This window comes from Hemiscyllium ocellatum, chromosome 28, assembly GCF_020745735.1.
Source record: "Hemiscyllium ocellatum isolate sHemOce1 chromosome 28, sHemOce1.pat.X.cur, whole genome shotgun sequence".
NCBI classification, from domain to species: domain Eukaryota; kingdom Metazoa; phylum Chordata; class Chondrichthyes; order Orectolobiformes; family Hemiscylliidae; genus Hemiscyllium; species Hemiscyllium ocellatum.
The window spans coordinates 31,925,272-31,947,634 of NC_083428.1; the positions used below are offsets into that span (position 1 = coordinate 31,925,272).

Below are 22,363 nucleotides of genomic sequence, written 5' to 3' on the forward strand. Positions count from 1 at the left end.
GTCTGTCAGCACCTGTGGAGCAAGAAACAGTTAACAGTGATTTGACTCTTCAGGGATTCAGTTTCAAAAAACCTTAGCTATTTCGTTCATCAGATGACAGACCTGCTGAGTTTCCTCAGTATCTGCATTACGTTACTTTTATTTCAGATATTTAGTGAAAGTTTTCGTGTAGGATTTGAATTTAGGTGTGCGCAGTTGGCTGAAGTGGCAGAATTCCTTTAGAGTTTGATTAGGTTTAGCTAGATAAGGTTAGTGTACAGAATTGGTCCATGCTCATGGAGATCAGGAACCTTCCAGAAACAAGGCTTCAATGCAACTTTAGGCCAGGTGGAGTTGGCTCAGCCTGGAGTCTTGTGTTTTTTTTGGGGGAGGAAAAAAAATGTTTCGCATACAGTGATTTTAACAGTAGATTAACATTTTTTTTTACTAGAATGCTAGGTTCAAAAAAAATGTGAAAAACATCTCTTTCAAAAGATAGGGAGTTTCTTTGAATCTGATGGGCTTAAGGATGAATTGAGTTAAAACTATTTCTGTTTCATTTGGCAAAAGCTATTGTTTATTGAATGAAATAACCGTTGAACAATTAGCACCACTTTAAAGGTAAAGTCACCATAGACCCAGAGGACCACTCAGATGAGTGGTGGTGGCTTAATTGGAGGGTCACCACACCTCAGGTGGGAGGAGAGGTTGAGAAGGTGGGACCTTCATTGCAACCTCAACTCATACAGCTATTGAACTTTAGGGTGTAGGTTTGCTCGCTGAGCTGTAGGTTTGATATCCAGATGTTTCATTACCTGGCTAGGTAATATCAGTGGCGACCTCCAAGTGAAGCGAAGCTGTTGTCTCCTGCTTTCTATTTATATCTTTCTCCTGGATGGGGTTCCTGGGGTTTGTGGTGATGTCATTTCCTGTTCGTTTTCTGAGGGGTTCATAGATGGAATCTAGATCTATGTCTTTGTTTATAGCATTGTGGTTGGAGTGCTAGGCCTCTAGGAATTCTTTGGCATGTCTTTGCTTAGCCTGTCCCAGTCGAAATGGTGGTTATTTTTCTTCCGTGTGTAGGGCTATGAGGGAGAGGGGATCGTGTCTTTTTGTGGCTAGCTGGCATTAGTGTATCCTGGTGGCTAATTTTCTTCCTGTTTGTCCTATGTAGTGTTTGTGGCAGTCTTTGCATTGAACTTTGTAGACGACGTTGGTTTTAAAAGACCCAGTACAACCCCCATGGACAAAACCAACGTCGTCTACAAAATTCCATGCAAGGACTGCCACAAAACACTACGTAGGACAAACAAGAAAGTTAGCCACCAGGATACACTAACACCAGCTAGCCACAAAAAGACATGACCCTCCCTCCCTCCCTCGTAGCCCTACACGGAGGAAAAAAAACCACCATTTCGACTGGGACAACACATCTATCCTGGGACAGGCTAAGCAAAGACATGCCAGAGAATTCCTAGAGGCCTGGCACTCCAACCACAACGCCATAAACAAACAGATCTAGATACCATCTATCAACCCCTCAAAACAAACAGGAAATGACATCACCACAAACCCCAGGAACCCCATCCAGGAGAAAGATATAAATAGAAAGCCGGAGACACCAGCTTCACTTCACTTGGAGGTCGCCACTGACGATGTTACCTAGCCAGGTAATGAAACGTCTGGATATCAAACCTACAGCTCAGCGAGCAAACCTACACCCTAAACCTCAACCTGAGCTACAAACCTTCACAAATCTTGCAGCTATTGAACTCATTGTTGCTATGTATTCTGCATCACAAGTCAGCCATCCAACTGACTTAAATCGACTCCCAAACACTTTAGGTATAATGAGTTTCAATAGCTCCCAGATGTTTACAGACCCTGTTAGAGAGATACTGCTCAGTGTTGGGTGGACTATGATGGCCACACATTGGAAGTTGAGTTATTCTGTGGTTTCTGAACTCTATCCTTGCAATTACCACTTAGAATTTCCCAAAACTACAGCCAAACTGAATGCATTTGATGCGTTATTCTGGTAAAGTCCATTTTAAAATTTAAACAAGCATCGCTTCTAAAATATATCATCTCTTTTAGATGGATGAACATGACAACTGTACTTAAAAATCCCATTCAAAACAAAACACCAGTGAGTGCAGCATACATTTTGCTTAGTACTGGAGCCACAGCCTCATTTGTGCTCAGGTATGAGGGGTGGACCTTGAATCATGTGATTTAGAGGAGTGTTATTGACTGTGCCATTTAGGAAACAGAATCTGGCTGAGGGGCAGAATCCTGTACTCCATTCTACAAATGCTGTTTGTCTCCATAGGAGATGACTTCATGGGCATTGATTCTTAATGGGAAGGAGATTCACTGCTGTCCTCTAGTACCTTATTCAAACTTTCATTCATCATACATCTGTCCAAATCTGCAGTATGGTAGACTATTCAGCTGCAGACAGCATTACAACTGTCCTAAATGTGAATATCAATGTTATTGATCTGGCAGAATAAACTTGTTGGGGCTTTATAAAGAATTGAGAATGCATTGAATAAGCATGAGCTGGTTCCAAGATCTTGATAGTACGTTAAAAGCAGGTTTCAGACAAAAAGCAAATTGAGCTGGAGTTCTTCCAATTTCAATCTCAGGATAAAAGTTCTTTACCGTGTGGAAACAGCTAATTGATGGATGAGACAATGGAGTCTGGGAGAGCCAGGTAGATTTTGGTTGTCACCAGTTTCCCCTCTGGAAAACCAGTTTGCAAATGATGGATAAAGAGTAAACAAAACCAGGACAATACTGTCACAGCTACCAGATTAACACTGGGTCACAGCTAGAAGGAGCAGTTTAGAGGGGTATTTCTTTATGCATCACATCTGAGTGTTCAGTGGAAATTTGTCCCCTAAGTAGCCAAGCATCTGGTGGAGATTGCCCTATGATTTATTAGGAAAACAGCCTGGAGTGTAAAAATAGTATTCCAGTGATCGAATCAGATATTCATGGCTTTCATACATACTTGTTTAACCTCTAACAGAAACACAAAACAAGATTTTATGTAATTAATATCATAATCAAAAGGAGATGGGGCAGTTATGTTCAGATTCACAAACATGTTTATATATAATTGAAACTATGCAAAAACTACTTTGTATATCACTAGACTTTGACATTCTTTCCCCACCTCTTTGTGATTAGAGTTTTACTGGCTAGGCCAAAATGTATTATCCATTCACATTTGTCAGATTTTCGTGGTAAGCTGCACTTGAATTACTGTTGTTCATGTGACATAGATACAACCAAAATGCCGTTAGGAAGAAAGTCCCAGAATTACTGGAGTCAGTACAGCCATTGAGTGGTGGGATGCTGGCAGGGGGTAGTTGATAATCAGCAGGGAAGAGTGTTTCCTTCATGCATGAGACATCATCAGATCTGGATATCAAGGACTCCCAGGGCGAATCCCTTCTGCTTGTATACCTAGGATAAGGCATACCCAGGTATGGTGGTGTTTTTGTCTGGGACATAGTCTCACACTCAATACTGACAAATGTCAGGTTGTTACTTCACTCATGTTGGAAAGCTGCACAAGCCCCTACTTGGCCATAAAGGAGGATTTTGCAGGATTGACAGGCAGAGTTTCTCATCATTTTCAGTGCCAGTCAACATGGGCTGAATCAACTGGTTTAACTCCTTTGAGACTTTGTAGAGGTTAAATAAAATGGAGTGTCTCAATGGGCCATTTCAGAGGGCAGTTAACCACATTATTATGTCAGGCAAGGACAGATTTCTTACAAGATGTGTTTTTAAAATGACATTAGATGTTATCTGAAAGTGTTGCCAAAGACTAACTTTTAACTCCAGGTATTAACTGAATATAAACTCTACCAGCTGCCATGGGATTTGAACCAATGACCGCACACCACTAGTATGGGCTTTTGGATTAGTCCAGTGACATGAGCTTTTCACCACTTCCCTCCACCCCCGGTCCTTCTCAGTGACTGGGTATCAAACTTTCTAACTGCGTCTTGTTTCAAGCAAACATGTTGTGGTGAGAGATTTCAATTCTAACGTCAGAAACTAGATGTGCTCACCCCTGGATCTACTACTCACTATTTTCAGCAGTGTATGCACTGCAATTCTAACACTAGTCAGTTAGTTGTACTAGAGCAGGGTTCACTGCAAAATTAGGAGCAGAATGTGGAAAGGACGTGGAACATAAGCACTGACCTCAACTTTAAGAACAAGAGGCAGCCGTTGCCATTTGTCTCAGAGGAACTGAATGGAGGGCAGTTGGCAAGGAGGATGCTAGGATGATCACTTCCCTGTCCCTTGACATTTAAAGATACCAGAGGTAGAGTGACTATATAAATCCTATTCCTTGTCAGTGGCACAGTTACTCTGCCAGGCTGAGGAAGTCAGCAGCAAGGAGTGACAAAAACTAGGTGCAGTGCCAGAAACATTGCAGTGACCTGCTTAGGTCCAAGAAGTTTAATCCCAAGATCAACCTTGTTGCCAGCTGCAGAACAATTCTCCTAATCAGGGGAAGGATGTACTCAAACCATGAGAGTCAGAGATCAGAATCATGTTGGACATGAGGCTGAGTGCAGACTGCAGCTTATCACTCAAGATTTCATTCATGGGCTAAGAGGACATGGTGGGGGGACTCCCAAGTTCAACAGCATTTTTCTTTACCTTGCAGCCAGATTGGAAATGAACAATGGGGATAGCAAAAGAGGACATGTCTGGGTAATGAGGCTGCATCACCAGCACATTGGCCCTTGCTCTGCCAAGGTTGGTAAGTTATATAGGGATGCTTGAATAAGCAAACCTCCCCAGGCTCAGGGGATGCCCTGCTCCCCTTTCAACAAGTCAGCTGTGTAAGCATCTGATGGCACTCCCAATCTCTCACCACCTTTTCCTATACCTGCCTCAGAGCCAGCTGCACAGGAGCAGAGACCAGAGTCTACTTGTTCAAAAGACAACTAAACAAAACAACACCTCAGAGCCTGCACCACTGAATAAAAAAGTGTGCAAGAAAGATGCAGAGTACAGGCCACTCATTTTGATGGGTTGTTTCAGAAAGTGACATGTTGTGAAGGGCGAGGGTAGAAGGATACTGGGAAATGAGATGAAGACAGGCTGACTAAGGCCTGCCCAGCATGTACAACTGTTGAGAACCAGTGTCATGTGCACATGCAGATGTCAGTGAATTTAGGAGTCCATTTATGTCATGCACTCCAGATATATTCAGAAGGAAGGGATGAAATGGAAGAAATTTTAGGGAAAAAAAATGTATGCTCAATAACTATTTTGTCATTTACATAAATGATTTGGATGCGAGCATAAGAGGTACAGTTAGGAAGTTTGCAGATGACACCAAAATTGGAGGTGTAGTGGACAGCAAAGAGGATGACCTCAGGTTACAACAGGATCTGGACCAGATGGGCCAAAGGACTGAGAAGTGGCAGATGGAGTTTAATTCAGATAAATGAGAGGTGCTGCATTTTGGGAAAGCAAATCTTAGCAGGACTTATACACTTAATGGTAAGGTCCTAGGGAGTGTTGCTGAACAAAGACCTTGGAGTGCAGGTTCATAGCTCCTTGAAAGTGGAGTCACAGATAGATAGCATAGTGAAGGAGGCATTTGGTATGCTTTCCTTTATTGGTCAGAGTATTGAGTACAGGAGTTGGGAGGTCATGTTGTGGCTGTACAGGACATTGGTTAGGCCACTGTTGGAATATTGCATGCAATTCTGGTCTCCTTTCTATCAGAAAGATATTGTGAAACTTGAAAGGGTTCAGAAAAGATTTACAAGGAGGTTGTCAGGGTTGGAGGATTTGAGCCACAGGGAGAGGCTGAAAAGGCTGGGGCTGTTTTCCCTGAAGCAGAGGCCGAGTGGTGACCTTCTAGAGGTTTACAAAATTATGAGGGTCGTTGATAGGATAAATAGACAGTCTTTCCCCTGGGGTCAGGGAATCCAGAACTAGAGGGCATAGGTTTGGGGTGAGAAGGGAGAGATATAAAAGACCTAAGGGGCAACCTTTTCACAGAGGGTGGTACGTATATGGAATGAGCTGAGTGGTGGAGGCTGGTACAATTTAAGAGGCGTTTGGATGGGTATATGAATAGGAAGAGTTGGGAAGGAAAAGGGCCAGGTGCTGGCAGGTAGGACTAGATTGGGTTGGAATATCTGGTCGACATGGACGGGTTGGACTGAAGGGTCTGTTTCCATGCTGTACATCTGACTATGACTCTAAAACACCTCAAATGGAATACTGGGTGGAGGCAGAAATCTTGTCATAACCCAAGAACCAGATGACTGCTTTAATGGGGTAAGAATTCAAATGATGCTCATTTGACAATCTGGCTGGTAAAGACTTGCTCTTGCAATGGTCAGCTTCTGTCCATTCGTAGTGGAATCACTGAGCTGGATAAGTCGGCCCATGAATTAGAAGCTGCACTGGCACAGAATTAAAAATGTAAACAGGAGTAAAAAAAACTCCTGTACAGAAATAAACAACTTGTTACCAGGTGGCTGCACCACTCAGTCAACTAGACAACTCTGCTTTAAGGATCTGTCTGGATTTGGCACAAGTGTCTTAAGGTGTTATCGGAACAAAAATGGAGGAAAGTTAGACTGTACCCAAGTTCCAACTTCCCAAGCTCTTCTTTTGACCATCTCCCATGGTTTTACTTTGGTGGTACGGTTTTTGTACACCAGCTGTAGCCCTCCTCGGATCCAAAACAGGCTTCAAATTTTTGTTTTTAATACAGACCTGTGTTTAGAATAGTCTTGCCCTTTGACAGCAGTGCTCAGATTCTCCTCATTCAAAGAATTTAGAAAAAAGGTATAGCCAGGTAGGAATTTATTGCTGGAACATTATTGGCTTGTGGTTGACTGTGCATTCCCAGACTTCCCTTCTGGATTTAGAGGACACTCTGCTCTCCCTGTACTACTGAACTTCGCCACACATTAGAGGGCTTCCTCCACTTCAAGTTGTTTTGCTGTATAGAGTATATCCATAGAGACTAAGGCCATTACAATGTCAGGGTTCTAAAAACATTATAGTGGAGTTTAGGATCCAATGAGATTCCTGGCACAGTCAAACAGCTGAACACTCCAGTCTGCTGCCACTCCTCCAGCAGGAACAGGTTGGCTTTCCCATATTACATCACTGACTACATGTCAAAGTAGTTCCTTAGATATAAAATGTTTTACGCAAGTTGTATTATATAAACTGGTTTCTTTTCCCTTTTTACTTGACTTCACCGAGCCCATTCCCAACCAAGGTGGCTTTGAGATATCCCACAGTCAGCTTTCCCACTCCCCAGTTGCACCATTGACAAGTTCACTGATACCAAGTCAGGAGCTCGAGGACTCGACACTATGTAAACGGACCAGGGAAGGGGTTATACTGGACATTGTGTTCGGAAAGGAGCCTGGCCAGGTGAGTGAAGTTTCATGGGGGACCATTTGGGAAGCAGTGACCATAATACCATGGGTGTTAAGATACTTATGGATAGGGAAAACAGCAGTCCTCAGGTGAAGCGTTAAATTGGGACAGGTGAACTACGACGATATTAGGCAGGATTTTAATGGAGGGTAAATCCACATGGGACATGCAGAAGTATTTCAAATGGCAGTTGATAAGAGCTCAGGAGCAGCATGTTCCTGCAAGAATGGAGAGGGTATGGAAAATTACAAGAACCTTGGATGATCAGGGATATTATGACCTTGGTCAAAAAGAAAAAAAAAAGGAAGCGTATGTAAGGTCTAGGAGGATAGGAACTGGCAAAATCCTTCAAATACAAGGAAAGTAGAGAAAGAACCCAAGGAATACGAGGAGCTAAAAAGGGGTCATGAAAAGTTTAGTGATCAGGATTAAAGAAGAATCCCAAGGCTTTCTATACATATATAAAAAGCAAGAGGGTAGCCAGGGGAAGAGCTGGACCACAAGGGAAAAAGCAAGGAGTCTATGTGTGGAGCTGGAAGAGGTAGGTGAGGTCCTAAACCAATACTGTACTTTAGGTCAATATTCACTGAAGAGAAAGGAATTGAGGAAGGATATCTCAGGAGAGACTGTCAAGTGTTTCAGCTCAGTTGCAATTAAAAAGGAAGAGGTGCTCAAGTATTTAAAAAAAGGTAGAAAAGTCCCTGGGTCCTAATGGGATCCATCCCAGAATAGAGGGAGACACGATAAATTGCTGGAGCATTGACAACCACCTTTAATTCTTTAGCCACAGGTCAGGTCCCACAGGACTGGAGAATAGCCAATGTTGTCCCATTATTAACAAGGGTAACAGGGATAGTACTGGAAATTACAGGCCTGTGAGTCTCATCAGTGGTAGGGAAATTATTGGAAAATTTGTCAGGGACAAGGTCTTTGTGAATTTAGAAGCAAATTAACATATTAGCTACAGACAGCATGGTTTTGTGCAGTGAGGTCATCCATCACTAATTTGATTTTTTTGAGGTGACAATGATGGAGGGGAAAACGGTTGATGTTGTCTACAAGGACTTCGGTAAAGCCTTGAACAAGATCCCTCATAGCAGGCTGGTACAAAGAGATAAAGTCATATGGTATTGGGGTGAACTGGCAAGATGGATACAGAACTGGCTCATAGGAGCCGGAGGGGAGCAGCGAGAGCATGCTTTTCAGAATGGAGGGCCTTGACGAGTGGTGTCCCAGTGTTGGGGCCTCTGCTGGAAGTGATCTACATCAATGATTTGGAGGAAAACATAGCTGATCTAGTTAGTAAGTTTGTGGATGATACAAAAGATTGGAGTTGTGAATACTATGGATAGAATGGAAACTGAAGGTTTTTCCTCAGGATGGAAGGGTCAATTACTAGGGGACATTGTGTACGTGTTAAAGAGATGTATGAGGCAAGGTTTTCACACAAAGGGTGGTGAATGATGAAGGGCCTGTTTTTGTGCTGTATTGTTCTTTGTTCTATGACAACTAACCAATTTCAGTAAGGGTTATTGGCTGAGGTTTTACAACTGGCCTGAGTGCCTATGGGTTTGTGCGGAAAATACTATTTAAAATTAGCTGTAGTTCCCACACATTGATCTTATGACCTTTGGTCAATGCAGAGTGTGCAAGTTTGAGATTCACTCAGATGCATTATTGATTTGGCCCATCAGCATCAAGCAATTTTTTGGCACTTCAGTGTAAGAAGAGGTTTAAGATTTTTTTTTAAAAAACATTAAAGTCAACTTTTGTTCAGATCGTCACAAACATGAAGAACATAACATGTTGACATAGCATATACAGGTTTGTTTTAATGCATATGTGGTAAACATGAGTCATTTAATAATATACATTTTAAAATCTTTATCAAGAGTGACAAACATTACAAGTGCATCTGAAGGTTGAAATGTATTAGTCAGAAAAATTGACATTAGCCTCACCCTTCAGATTTTTATTTTAAGAAATCTAGAATTTAGGCAAAAGTCCAAGGCTTACATGACAGCACAGCATAAAAGGATGAAAAGATTACTCAGGAGAAAAGAAACAAATAAACAGTGAGGTCAGAGACAGGTTTATGGTATTTGTGAGATGCTTATTTGCATGTCACAGAACGCAAGAACCTCAGCCTTCATTCACATCAGGAGATCTTTGGCATTAAGATTCGTTCACCAAGCAACAATGTGAAGAACAACCCTGTCAAAACACACCAGGCTCTCAGCTTCAACAGGACAAACCAACTACTAACAAGCAAGATTAAGTACAGCTGAATTATCTGGATGTTTCCAGATTTCTTTGACTCAACTCTGGCCCCCAAGGCTAAGCTGGTTTGGTTTTAATAACCTATAGATTGTAGGAGGAAGGGAAGACTGAAGGAGTGATAAGCTCTTAAGTCCTGGAAATAAATGAGAACAGATGATTTCAAAATAACAAGGATGCAGGGAGGAGTAAGTGCACCCAAGACAGGGAGGAATGCAAGCAGAGTTTGTGAACACTCAGGTATAGACAAAACAACAAGATAACAGATTAAGAAATAGCTCATAATATTTCCTTTAGAGCATTCACTCCTACTTCATCTTTGAGAACCCCTGATATCTTGTGTGCCAAATGTCATTTGTCCCTATCCAATGGAGACTCAGGCACACCCATCTGTTACAGACCAGACCCAAACCCCCTCAAAATATTAAGTCGCCTAGATCCTAACTTTTTCTTGCTTTAAAAAAAGGGTAAATACAAAGTGTTGTGTTCCAGATGCAAACTACCAGATTTAAAGCAAAAAACATACTAATTCATCTACAATGTTAAAATACAAAAAGTGAATTGGAACAACTATTGGAAAAAACTTAGAAGATCAGATCCAGTAACATCTCAAATACACCTGGGCAAACAGCAAATTTAGAAAACAGATGGTCTCAAGCACCTCCAGTAGCAAACAGAAAATCCCTAGCTTTTGGCTATAGCTGAGGGGAAATATAGCTGGCACTTCCCCAACAGCAACTGCTGAAAACTAAACTAAAAGTCCTGGTTCTATGGGAATCTGAGCACACCCATTCAGGCAGCTTCTATTGATCTAACTTTAAAGAAAACAAGGCCTCAAACCCCATTTACTTTCTTATAGAATACTCATCACTTCTCATTCAAACTCTCAAAAGAAAATAACAAAGTACACCTCTTAAAGCCACAGTATCATCACACCAACAAACCAATTGAAGCACTGTTGATTATAGATAGCATTACACTTATTCAAAACAATTCTCATTCTCTCCTAAAAGATAAAAGTATTAGCTTCATTACATAGTGTAATAGAGACTGCAAAATGACACCAACTTGTTTTACCTCTTTCTCCTCAACAGTCTTAATTGTTGGCCAGAATCAGCTTTAGTTAGCACCCCCAGAGAATGGGAGTCGACTCATTTTAAACCTGGCCTTTGGTTTTTCCAACAAGGAGAAAGTCATTTTGTACTGCCACCTCCAACTAGCACTTCCAGCCTGGCCCTGACATGTGGGAACTGCCAAGTGTTCAACACCTCCAGCTTATTTTCACAAGAAATGAGAGAAAATATATTCCACCCACCATGTTCTCCATTGAATAGTATTTTGATATTGACAGAAGTATCATCGCCCAAGCCCAACCCTGTTGGATCAGCTACGAGTGGAGGAATAACCCAGGTCTTTTCTATAACTCGGTGTTAAAGTCAACTATCCAGACAACCACCCTCCAGCCAAACCATCCTTGCACAAAGACCAGGAACTGAATTTGGAGCTTTCCTCATGTGTTTCAATGGAAAGTCAGATGAACCAGAATCTCAGAGCTCAAACCTCTCATTTTATGGTCAGGTTATTACAAGAAACAAACGAGATTGGATAGTAAATGAGAGTAGTCTCAGGATGACTGCAACATAAAAAAGTTAGATGACAAGTACAACTGGTATTTGCAAAGCATTATCACAGTCAATTTCCCAAGATGCTTCATAGAAGCATAAATGAGCACCATTTGACAACAAACCATATCAGGAAATTAGAGCAGATGGCTAAAGGCATAGACAAAATAATAGATTTCAAAGAGAATTAAGAAAAACAAGATTAGGCATAGGTTTAAGCTTCTAGCTGTTAATGCTTTGGCAGGTGAAACAGCTTGCAGAGTGGTTAAAATCAAGGATGGTAAATAGATAACAATTGGAAGACTGCTGATATCACAGTAAAGCATGGACTCTTATGGCACATTGGTAGTATCGCTACCTGAGCCAGGAGGCCCAGATTCAAGTCCCACCTGCCCCAAGTGGTGTATAACATCATCTCTGGAGGAAGATAGCCTTCTCAGGGTGGTTATACTGCTGAAGATTGCAGATGTAGGGGAGATCATGGAGGAATTTGAAAATAACAATTTTTTTTAAAAAAACTGTCATGTTGCTTAACTGAATCAATATAGCTCTACAAATTAATGTGAATACAAACATACCAATAAGGAAAATAGGTCATTCAAGGACAGTGCTTCCACTAGCTTTTCATGGAATCACCAAAATTCATGACAAAATACTTTTGCCTCTTCTTAAATATGCAATCCATAAATCTAGATTCTCCTGTTAGAGGGAGCAGCCTCTCTGTCTACCCTGTCAAGACCCCTGAGGACTTTACACTTCAATCCAGTTGTCTCATTCAACTCTAGCACAGAAGCCTAGTATGTATTACCTTTCCTCAAGTGAAACCATCTTTTCCAGACACTAATCCAGAAAGACTTCTGAATTTTTTCCAACATATTTACATTTTGTCTTGAAATTATCCAATACCATGCAAAGTACCACATTGATTATGTAGGGGGCTGGTCAGACAAAGGATAGCCTACCTATGTTTTACTAATTTCCTCTAGCAATAAACAGGACTTCAAGTTTTATGACCTCAAGTCAACAAAGGATTGAACATGGGAAGCTGATCAGAAAGATATTAGAATAGTCAAGTTGAGTAAACAGATGGATGAGGACTTCAGTAAGCAAGCGGGCAGGAGGAGATAATATGTACCAACATCTAAATAGGTTGATAAAAATATCTACAAAGAACAGAGAATAGTGTCGAACTTTCAACCAAAATGTGATTAGTTTATCAGCTCTGCATGATGGGAAATGCAAAAACAAAATGATATACATTCAGTTACAAGTTGGACAAGATTGAGAAAGTTGATGTTCAATGGAATTATTAACTAAGCTATGGCAGCCCAGATTCTATTCTGGCTCATTAGTTAAAGCAGCGCAGACTGAGGCCTAAAACTAGGATCTTTGTAGTCTGGATGGCTGGGCAATTTACTCAGCAGTGGCTTCACCTTAAGCACTGGGTTGGAGAGAGGAACATCCATCGAAGAACAGCACAAGTTTCTTCCATTTATTTTAATTTCCACAAGCAGGAAAATAAGGATCTCTTCAGCTCAAATTTTCTCTGCTCTTCTGATGGAGCTGTTCCTCATCTATTTAGTTATATTGGTTCCAATCACTATCGGTTATCTCTCAGTCAAGACTTTTTCATACTAGGGATTTCAGTGAGTGCTAATTAAGCAATAGTAGACACAATAACTGAACACAGACACATGATTTCAATACTTTAATTATGAAGTGAAATCCCTACCACGAAATTCCCAGACTGCTTAAAGTTGCATTAAATCTTTAAGATCTAAACAGCACAAATATTAACATGTAAAACCTCTTAAAAGCCAATACATTCAAGCAACACATTGGAAAATTCCATTTTTGAATACAATGAACATGTTCAAGACTCTTCTCAGGAGCAGGATGAAATAAATAAGTATCGCTGGACCTCAAGTGGTCTCCAGTATCTGCTGACAAACCTCCAAATGTTCTAGAAGCCAGTCAGCAACCCCTCAGAGATAGGAATCAAGCAAACCAAGTCTGGGGATCAAATTATGGTTTAAAAAAAAAATGGGAAAGAAATCCTCCCACTAAAAAAACCCTTAAAAATATTAAGGATTTTACTTAACGTCCTAAAGAGACAAGTTAACAGCACGAGAAGATTAGCACCGACATTTACCCACAATAGTCCCAATGGGACTGACCATATAAGCATAATTAGATATTAGTAGTGAGCACTTCCTGTTCAGCTTCTAATACATATCTCTTTCCATGTGGAGTATAAATTACAGAACAATCTCATTCAGCTAATTAAGTTTTTACCAGTTCTAGCACTTCGATTGGATCCATCTACACAGATACTATTCCCTACCAAGATTTTTGTACACCTGTATTTGACCTTTTCAAAAACTTACCCAATTGTGTAAAAATGATGTTCACACCAAGAGTGGTAAAGGATAATGATAGTGATTTGTTGGTAAATACTCTATTGGTGAGAGATTTGCTCACTTCAGCTGTAATGGTGGCAAGGATACTACAATCAAACTCAGTCCTAGGATTAGAGGGACAGGAAATGCAAGAGTCATTCAGTCCCCAAATTCTGATCTTACCCATCAAATCAGGTTTAAAAAAAGAATAATGATGATTAAGAGTGAGAGAAAGACCTAGAGTGCAAAAGGTGTGAATCTTTCACAGTAAAACAGTTTGCTGATGATCACAGTTGAGGCTGATATTTGAAGGATGGTCACTTGGGTGAGAAAGCAGAGCAGCCCAAATTGAACCACAGGAGAAAACTGAAAATGATACAATGTTGTAATAGTTTCCATCTCACTCTTCAAACAATTTAAGCTGGCTCACAGCTAGCAACACACACAGCGCAATACTTGCTCACTCAGTTAAAATTAAAAAATTTAAAATGCCACAATCTAGGTGTAAGAACAGTTGAAATACATTTCAGCAAATAAACTTTCCTTCCTCCCTCCTTCCCTCAGCCTGTTATTCAGTCAATTACTCTAGTTACAGACTGCTTCACTTCAGAAGACCGGCCTTGCTGGATAACCGCAAACATTTCAAAACACTGCAAAGCTCCTCTGAGACAGCAATTTATTTTTCCAGGAGAAAGATCCATGAATCATATTCTAATCAGGCGTTAGATAAGTGACGTTCATAACAGTCCCTGAACTATGTGCAATGTTCCCCTGGACCTTGTTTAAAACCAGGATTCAATATCCGTTATCCACCGGTTAGGAAGTGGCCACAGAGCAACCTTTTTGTTATATTGGAAGTTTAAGTCAATCAAATATATCTTGCCTATCAGGGAGGGATTAGGTGCAGAATGACTTAAGACCACAATCTCCATAAGGGGTGATACAAGTGCCCCTTCTGTCCCTAGAGTGGAATGAGTACATTTTCCAAAGGGCAAATACAAACAAACTGGGGATTGTGATCGTCCTAGGTCAGAGTAACACGGTCCTAGAATGAATGCAAGATAAATTTTTATTTGTTTTGCGAACTCTGTTATTTCAAAGTGTCTGCTGAAAGCTATACAACATAGGTCTATCGGGAATAGCAAACATGTTGGCATTTCTCAGAATAGATTGCAACTCTGCACACTTATCCCATTATACCTTGTCCTTTACATGCACTGAAATTAGCAGTTCTAGTGTAAGTCAGAACTAATTGAGATTTTATTCTGCAATATCTCCATGATCTCTGGCTGCTACAAAGTCTCAGATGAATTCAATTGTTCATCTCAAAACCCATTTGCTCCCCACACTTCTGCCCCAACCAGCCATCACCCCTCTAGCACCTTGGTGACATCACTCAAGCAGTATGACAGCATCCAGTCAGTTTTCAACACATGGTGGAATAGCACTTCTGAAAATTGCACTCAATATGCAACTCTCAGCCATCTTACTGTATTGTATGACCAGGGGTAACCAGGAGAAAGTAATGGGAAGAAAAAGGCAGGAATGACCACTTCAACAGGGGTGCAGAGTCTAATAGCACATAGAATTATAGGTATATATAGTGATTCTAACAAGGTCAGCCAGATGGACATCATAGATGAAGATTTCCCTGATTGGTGCTGTTAATCTAACCCAATCTTACAGACAGATATAAACAGGTGCGTCTGATCACAGCATTGCCCTTTGATGTGAAGGGCACTGCTTGTCACTGGCCACTCGGGTGTTTTCCCGGTTAGGAGTTGGACCAGTGGCAGTGTGTGCCTGTGGAAGAGGAAGAGGAAGAGAAGAAGAAGGAGACAGGAGGTGAGAGCTTGGAGTCTCGGGCCTAGTTTTGGAGCTGCAGCCTGGGCCTTGCCCAGGTCAAGTCAGTGTTGCAGCTGACCTGGGGCCCACTCCCACTGCTGGTCTCTGGGACCCCGCCCAGGCCTGCATCCACCACCGCTGCCTGGGACTTGCCTAGGAGTCCCTCCCCAACAGCTGTGCCTCCACTGTCGAGACAGAGGGCCTGCCTGGGACTTGCTAGAGGCCTGCCTCCACCACCGCTGCCTGGGACTCGCCTGAGGCCACACCCCAACCGAGGTCCTGCCTGGGACTCGACAGAGGCCTGCCTCAACTGCTGTCGCCTGAGGCCTGCCTCCACCACCGCAACCTGGGGTTCGCCTGAGGCCACTCCCCACAACCTCCACTGCTGCAGCCCAGGACTCAATTTTGGGGCTACCTGGGACTTGTCTTGGGGACCCTCCCCAACAGGCCTGCCCCCACCACTGCAATCTAGGGCCTGCCGAGGACTTGCCTGAGGCCTGCCTCCACCACCACTGCCTGGGACTCGCCTTGGGTGACTGGCCCCGGGCGCCTCCACAAGAACTCCGCCACTACTACTGCCAGAGGCCCACCTCCACCGCTGCTGCCAGGGGCCAACGGAGTATGGCGAGCCTGAAGGTCGCAGGGCCCAGCCGGACCTATGCCGGGGTAGCCGCTGCCTTAGGCTCAGCTGCCCCAACCCCGGCCGCAACCGCATCCCCCTTCAGGCACCTGACCAAACGCCTGGGGGTAAAGGCCTATCCCCATCCCAACATGACCATCGAGGCCTGCAGTAAGGCCATGGCTAGTGTGGTCGGCCCACTGGCCATCGTCGCTGCGGCCCGCATGTACGGGAAGGCCGTATTCTTTAAGACCGAGCAGGCGGTCCACCTGGCCGTGGAGAGGGGGCTCACTGTGGGCGGGACACATTTGCCCATCGACCCTTTGAAGGTCACGGCCCAGAGAGTCGTGATCTCCAATGTCCCGCCCTTCATTGCCAATGAGCTCCTTCTTCCCCACCTCAACACCTTGGGGGAGATCTGGTCAGGTGTTCAACCGCTCCTGCCCTCAGTCATGTATACTCCTTCCGACGCCAGGTGTTTATTTGCCTGGCCTGGGAGGTGGTCACGGAGGGTTCGTTCACTGTCCTCCACGAGGGTGCGGCATACCGCGCCTTCTGGACGGCGTGCGATGCCACCTGTGCTGTGAGGTGGGGCATGTTAGAAAGAACTGCCCCACCCAGAAGGCTGCCCAGCCCACACCAACGGCTGCGGGTGGTGCCGCCGCATCCACTCCCCCTCCCCCAAAGTCAACACCACAAGCCCCAGCACCGGGGGCTAAGCCGGAGGCTCCCAATGCCTCAGCCTCTGGCAGGGAGGGGGGTGAGCGTCCGACCGGACAGAAGGCGCTCAGGAAGACGCAACGCGTCAAGCCCGCCCACGGGGAGACCACCCTATCCCCATCCCCTCCCCCTCCACGTAGCCCACGACCTGCCCCGCCCCAGCATAACAATGCCCCTGCGGCCGTGCCCGCATCACCCCAGTGCAGGAACCCTAACCCCCAAACTCGTACCTGATCCTGGTCCCACTGACCCTGACCCCAACCCCCACCTAGTTAAAGGAACACCTGGGGCTTCAACCCCTCCTCTGGAAACCAAGTCCCGCCCCACTCAGCCACCCCCTGGCACTAACCTGGGGGGGGAACCACCGCTGCTCTACTTCCTGCAGCGACCGTGTCTCTGGGCCCCGGAGAGGGAACTGGGCCCCTGCCCCGCCTGCCATCACCTGATAAACCAGGGGCGGGGCAGGAAGTGACATGGCTGACCCTCCCCACCCTGGCCATGCCCCCTGCATTCCCCCAGCCAATCGTATTCCGGGAAAGGCTGGGGGGGCGGGACCTCAGGCCCCATGACCACCAAGGCGGGCGGGGAGGGGAAGACCCATAAATTCCCCTGTCTCGCTGGGGAAGAGGCGCTGGCCCTTGGAGGGGGGAGAAATCCCAACAGCGCGCCAGCGGTGCTTCCCCTCTCCAGGGGATGAGCTGGTGTCTCCCCACTGTCCTGCACCATGGCCTGACCTGCCCAAACCCCCAGGGGCGACAGCCGGGCCTTCCACTGCCATAACTCCTCAAGCCCCTGGGGAGGATCTTAACAACAACACGGGCCATGGTGCAGACGACGGTCTTGTATTCTCTGCTAGGTCGTCAAGCGGTGGAGGCGAGGAAGGTGTTATCCTCGCTCCTCCCTCCCAGACTTTTTCCAGGGGCCTTGGCCCTGGGGGAGGACCTTTTCCCCAAGGAGCCAGGCGTCCCGGTGTCGGGAGAGGAGCGGGGCCCGAGCCTCTGCCGCCTGGCGACCCGAACTCGGGGCATTCTGGGAAGGGGTGCGCAGAGGAAGGTACTGAAGGTGACCCTGGGGGTGGGGTCACTGGAGGTTTGAGGCCAGTTGGCGGTGCCGGACCAGCCCCCATCCTCTCGGTGGGGGAGGGGTCGGTGACCGAAAGCGACCTCCCGGAGGGTGGTTCTGGATCGGTGGCGGACACCGGGGATGACGCGGAGTCAGTCAGTCTCCAGCGAGATTTGGGAGTCCCAGGTGCCCCCCACCGATCTCCCCCTCGAGGAACTCCGGGAATTTGTCGAGGAAACTCGGAGTCACCGGGATAGAGCCTAACTGGCGCTTGACCGCTGGAGTTCCTTTGAAAGAGTCTACTGGTCGGCCCACGCTGCGCACCAGGCGCCTGGGCTTGACGTGAATGAGCGAAAGCGAGTCAGGAACTTCCTGGTGAGGGCGAGAGACTTCTGTGCCCCTCTCTCGTCCTCCCAGTAAATGTACATAGTTTTTGTTTACTGGTGGTGGTTGCACTATACTTCCAACATGGAGACAACTCTAGCCAGCCTCAACATCAACGGCAGCAGGGAGTCACAGCGCAGATTCCAGACCCTCTCTGCCCTTTGGGACGGGAGGTATGCGGTGTGCTTCCTGCAAGAAACCCACACTACCCCGGGAGACGAAGCTACCTGGCTCCTGGAGTGGCGAGGTGGGATGGGCGGTGGGGGTCGACATGAGTCACCTCACCCGCAGATCTGGCGGGGTGGCTATCCTGTTGGCCCCGCATTTTCAGCCAGAGATCTTGGGGGTCAGGGAGCCAGTGCCAGGCCGTTTGCTTCACCTGATGGTTCGGCTGGGGGGGGGGCATGGTGCTTCACTTGGTGAACGTCTACACTCCCCTGGCCGGGCCGAGGCAAGCGAGCTTCTCTGAAGAAGTGTCCGCTCATCTTGCTTCCATCGACGAGAACCAGTGCGTCGTCCTCGGGGGAGACTTTAACTGCGTCCTAGAGGGCAGGGACCACGGCGGTGCCTGCACGAGTTCGACGTCGGGGAGGAGATTGGGGAACTTGATCAAGTCCTTCGACCTGGTGGACGTCTGGCGGAATATCCATCCTGACTCCATTGCCTTCACCTTCGTGAGGCCTGGGGTCAGAGCGTCCAGAATCGACCGCCTGTACGTTTCGCGGGCGTATGCCTCCTGTTCTCCGAAGGCCTCCATGCGGCAGGTGTCGTGCACGGACCATCACCTGGTGTGGGTGGAACTCCTTCCATTCGGCGCCAGGTTGGGCTCTGCATACTGGCACTTTAACAACCTGCTGCTGGAGGACGAGCGGTTCCGGGACTCATTTCTGGGCCAGCTGGAGAAGGAAGTGGGGAAGCTTCCCCTCCGAGGCTATGGTGGGACGTGGGCAAGGCTCATGTCCGCGTCTTCTGTCAGGAGTATGCGAGGGGGTCGACAAAGAGGCAGAAATCCAGGATCGGGGAGTTGGAGGGGGAGATGCTCGATCTGGAGTCACACCTCGGTCAGCCCGACGAGGACCCGGCCCTGCGCGGGGTGGACGAAGAGAAGGCCGCGCTCCAGGACCTGAGCTCGTCGGGGCTCGGGGCGCGTACGTGAGGTCGTGGCTCCAGCTCCTCCAGGAGCTGGACCGCGGCTCCCCCTTCTACTCGCTGGAAAAAAGGCGTGGCACCCGTCAGCAGCTCCTTGTGCTGCTGGCTGACAACGGGTCCCTCGTCTCGGATCCGGAGGGTATCAGGGCCCACGTCCGATCCTATTACACGGCCCTGTTCTCTCTGGATCCGTCCAGGGAGGATGCTCGCAGAGTTCTGTGGGAGGACCTGCTGCAGCTCAGCCCGGAGGACGCCGGAAGGCTCAACGCTCCCGTCACCTTAGAGCTGCTGACCGGTGCCCTCGACCGGCTCTCGAGGGGCAAATCCCCAGGGCTGGATGGGCTGACTGTGGAGTTCTTCAGGGCGTTCTGGGACGTCCTGGGGAGCGACTACACACAGGTCCTGGGGGAGTGTCTAAATGCCAGAGAGCTGCCCCTTTCTTGGCGCAGGGCGGTCATCGTCCTGCTGCCAAAGAAGGGGGACCTTCGTTCTTTGAAGAACTGGTGTCCGGTCTCCCTCCTCAGCACGGACTACAAAATCTTTGCCAGGGTGTTGTCTTCTCACCTGGCTTCTGTGCTGGCCCACATGATTCACCTGGACCAGTCCTACACGGTCCCGGGCTGGAGGATACACGACAACGTCCATCTGGTCCGGGACCTGATCCATTTCTGTCGATGGGCTGGTCTGCCGAGCGCCTTCCTGTCTCTCGATCAGGAGAAGGCGTTCGACAGGGTCGATCACGAGTACCTGCTCAGGACTCTGCGGGCATTTGGGTTCGGGACACAGTTCGTCGCCCGGATCCGACTTTTGTACACCGCCGCAGAGTGTCTGGTTAAAGTTAACGGGTCCCTGACGGCGCCCCTTCGCTTCAGGAGAGGAGTGAGTCAAGGCTGCCCCCTGTCCGGCCAGCTGTATTCCCTGTGCGTGGAGCCTTTCCTGCGCCTCTTGCGGAGGAGGTTGTCGGGTCTGGTTCTGCGCGGCACGGGCATGGGGGTGGTCCTTTCGGCCGACGCTGACGACATGCTCCTCACTTTCACCGACCTGGCTGACCTGGGGAGGATGCGCGAGTGCCAGGCTGTGTACTCTGTGGCGTCTCCCGCCAGGATCAACTGGGCCAAATGTTCCAGGCTACTGGTGGGTCCATGGCGGGTGGACTCCCTGCCGGAGGAGTTTCGGGGGTTCAGCTGGAGTACCACCCATCTCCTCTACCTGGGGGTCTACCTCAGCCCGACCGAGGAATCCTGGCCGGCCAACTGGCAGGAGCTGGAGGCCAAAGTCTCAGCTCGCCTAGGCCGCTGGACAGGACTCAGTGCTATCTTACAGGAGCCGAGTGCTGGTCATAAACCAGCTGGTGGCCGCCATGCTGTGGTACCGGCTGGTCACTTTGGTCCCTCCTCCTGGCTTTGTCGCTGACAAGCAGAGAACGTTGGTCGACTTCTTCTGGGACAAAAAGATGCACTGGGTCGCTGCGCAGGTTCTGAGTCTCCCTATTGAGGAGGGCGGTCAGTCGCTGGTGTGCGTCCGCACCCAGGTCGCGACCGTATGCCTTCAGACCTTGCAGCGATACCTTTACGTCGAGCCTCCGGTTTCCTTCCACAATCCAAAGACGTGCAAGTCAGGTGAATTGGCCATGTTAAATTGCCCATAGTGTTAGGTGCATGAGTCAGAGGGAAATGGGTCTGGGTGGGTTACTCTTCAGAGGGTCAGTGTGGACTGGATGGGCTGAAGGGTCTATTTCCACACTGTAGGGATTCTAATTCTTAAAAACAAGTCATTAATAAAATAAAAGAAAAAACGGAGTGTCAGAAGTTCTATTCACTCTGAACTAGATCCGAGGAAGCTGGATCAGTGTCAAAGACTTTAAGTGTAAATAAAGGGCGACTTGTTGACAGCACACCAGCCTCTGGAGCTACTTCAGTGGACATCAGGGATGAAGTAAACATTTTGTTTTATCCACCAGGCTGAAAATAGTGACCTCGAAATTTCAGCTTCTCAGGAATTGGAGGTACATATTAAACTTCTCAAAGTGGGCCAGACAAGTAACACCAAATTGCAGCAACTGTTGAAAGTTAGGAAGCAATTCTCAGTCATATCCCACAAACAATATTAAAAAATAGAAATAAGGCCAGGAATAGACCAAGATAAATCATCAACTAATCCATTTTTGGGTGCTTGTCCAACACTTTCACCTATTTCCTGTACCAATTCAAACAGGGTCATAGTATCTTTAACTTCACATGAACCACTGAAACAGGCAAAATGAACCTTCAATCAAACTTTTGCTGAAGGATAAGATTGGTATCAATGCAGTACAGATACCTAATACACACATCTTTGCTGGCATCTGAATTGAGAATTATGTGCATGTTTGACTTTAATAGAAAAATTTTCCAGCTCTTTAAAATTTGATGGGGATTGATGAAGGGGAGAGAAAGGCATCCTGTTCTGGCCACTAGTCTTTAGAACCTAACCTTTCACACACCAATGCCATTCCATACACAACTCTGAAAATTTAACTGCCAGAGGAAGTGGAGGCTGGTACAATCAGAACATTTAAACTGCATCTGGATGGGTATATGACTAGAAAGGGCTTGGGGGATATGGTTCAAATGCTGGCAAATGGGACTAGATTAATTTAGGTTATCTAGTTGGCATGGACAAGTCTGTTTCTGTGTTGTACATCTCTACTACTTCATAATTCAATTTATTCTCATGCAACTATTTCTTATTCTCAGTTTGTTCGGTTTGAATTTTATGGCCCTAAAGATTTGAGGATACTGCCTCAGCAAGGGTTGTTTCAATGGTGACAATTCAGTAAATGGACACTACAATGCCAATTTGCCAATTACAGT

General features: G+C 46.4%; 1 protein-coding gene across 1 annotated transcript in view; it reads right to left on the minus strand.

Moving 5' to 3' along the window:
- The window catches only part of abca4a (ATP-binding cassette, sub-family A (ABC1), member 4a), an 83,295-nt gene that overhangs the window by 50,965 nt on the left and 9,967 nt on the right, over positions 1 to 22,363 (minus strand). The gene's annotated exons all lie outside the window — the stretch shown is intronic.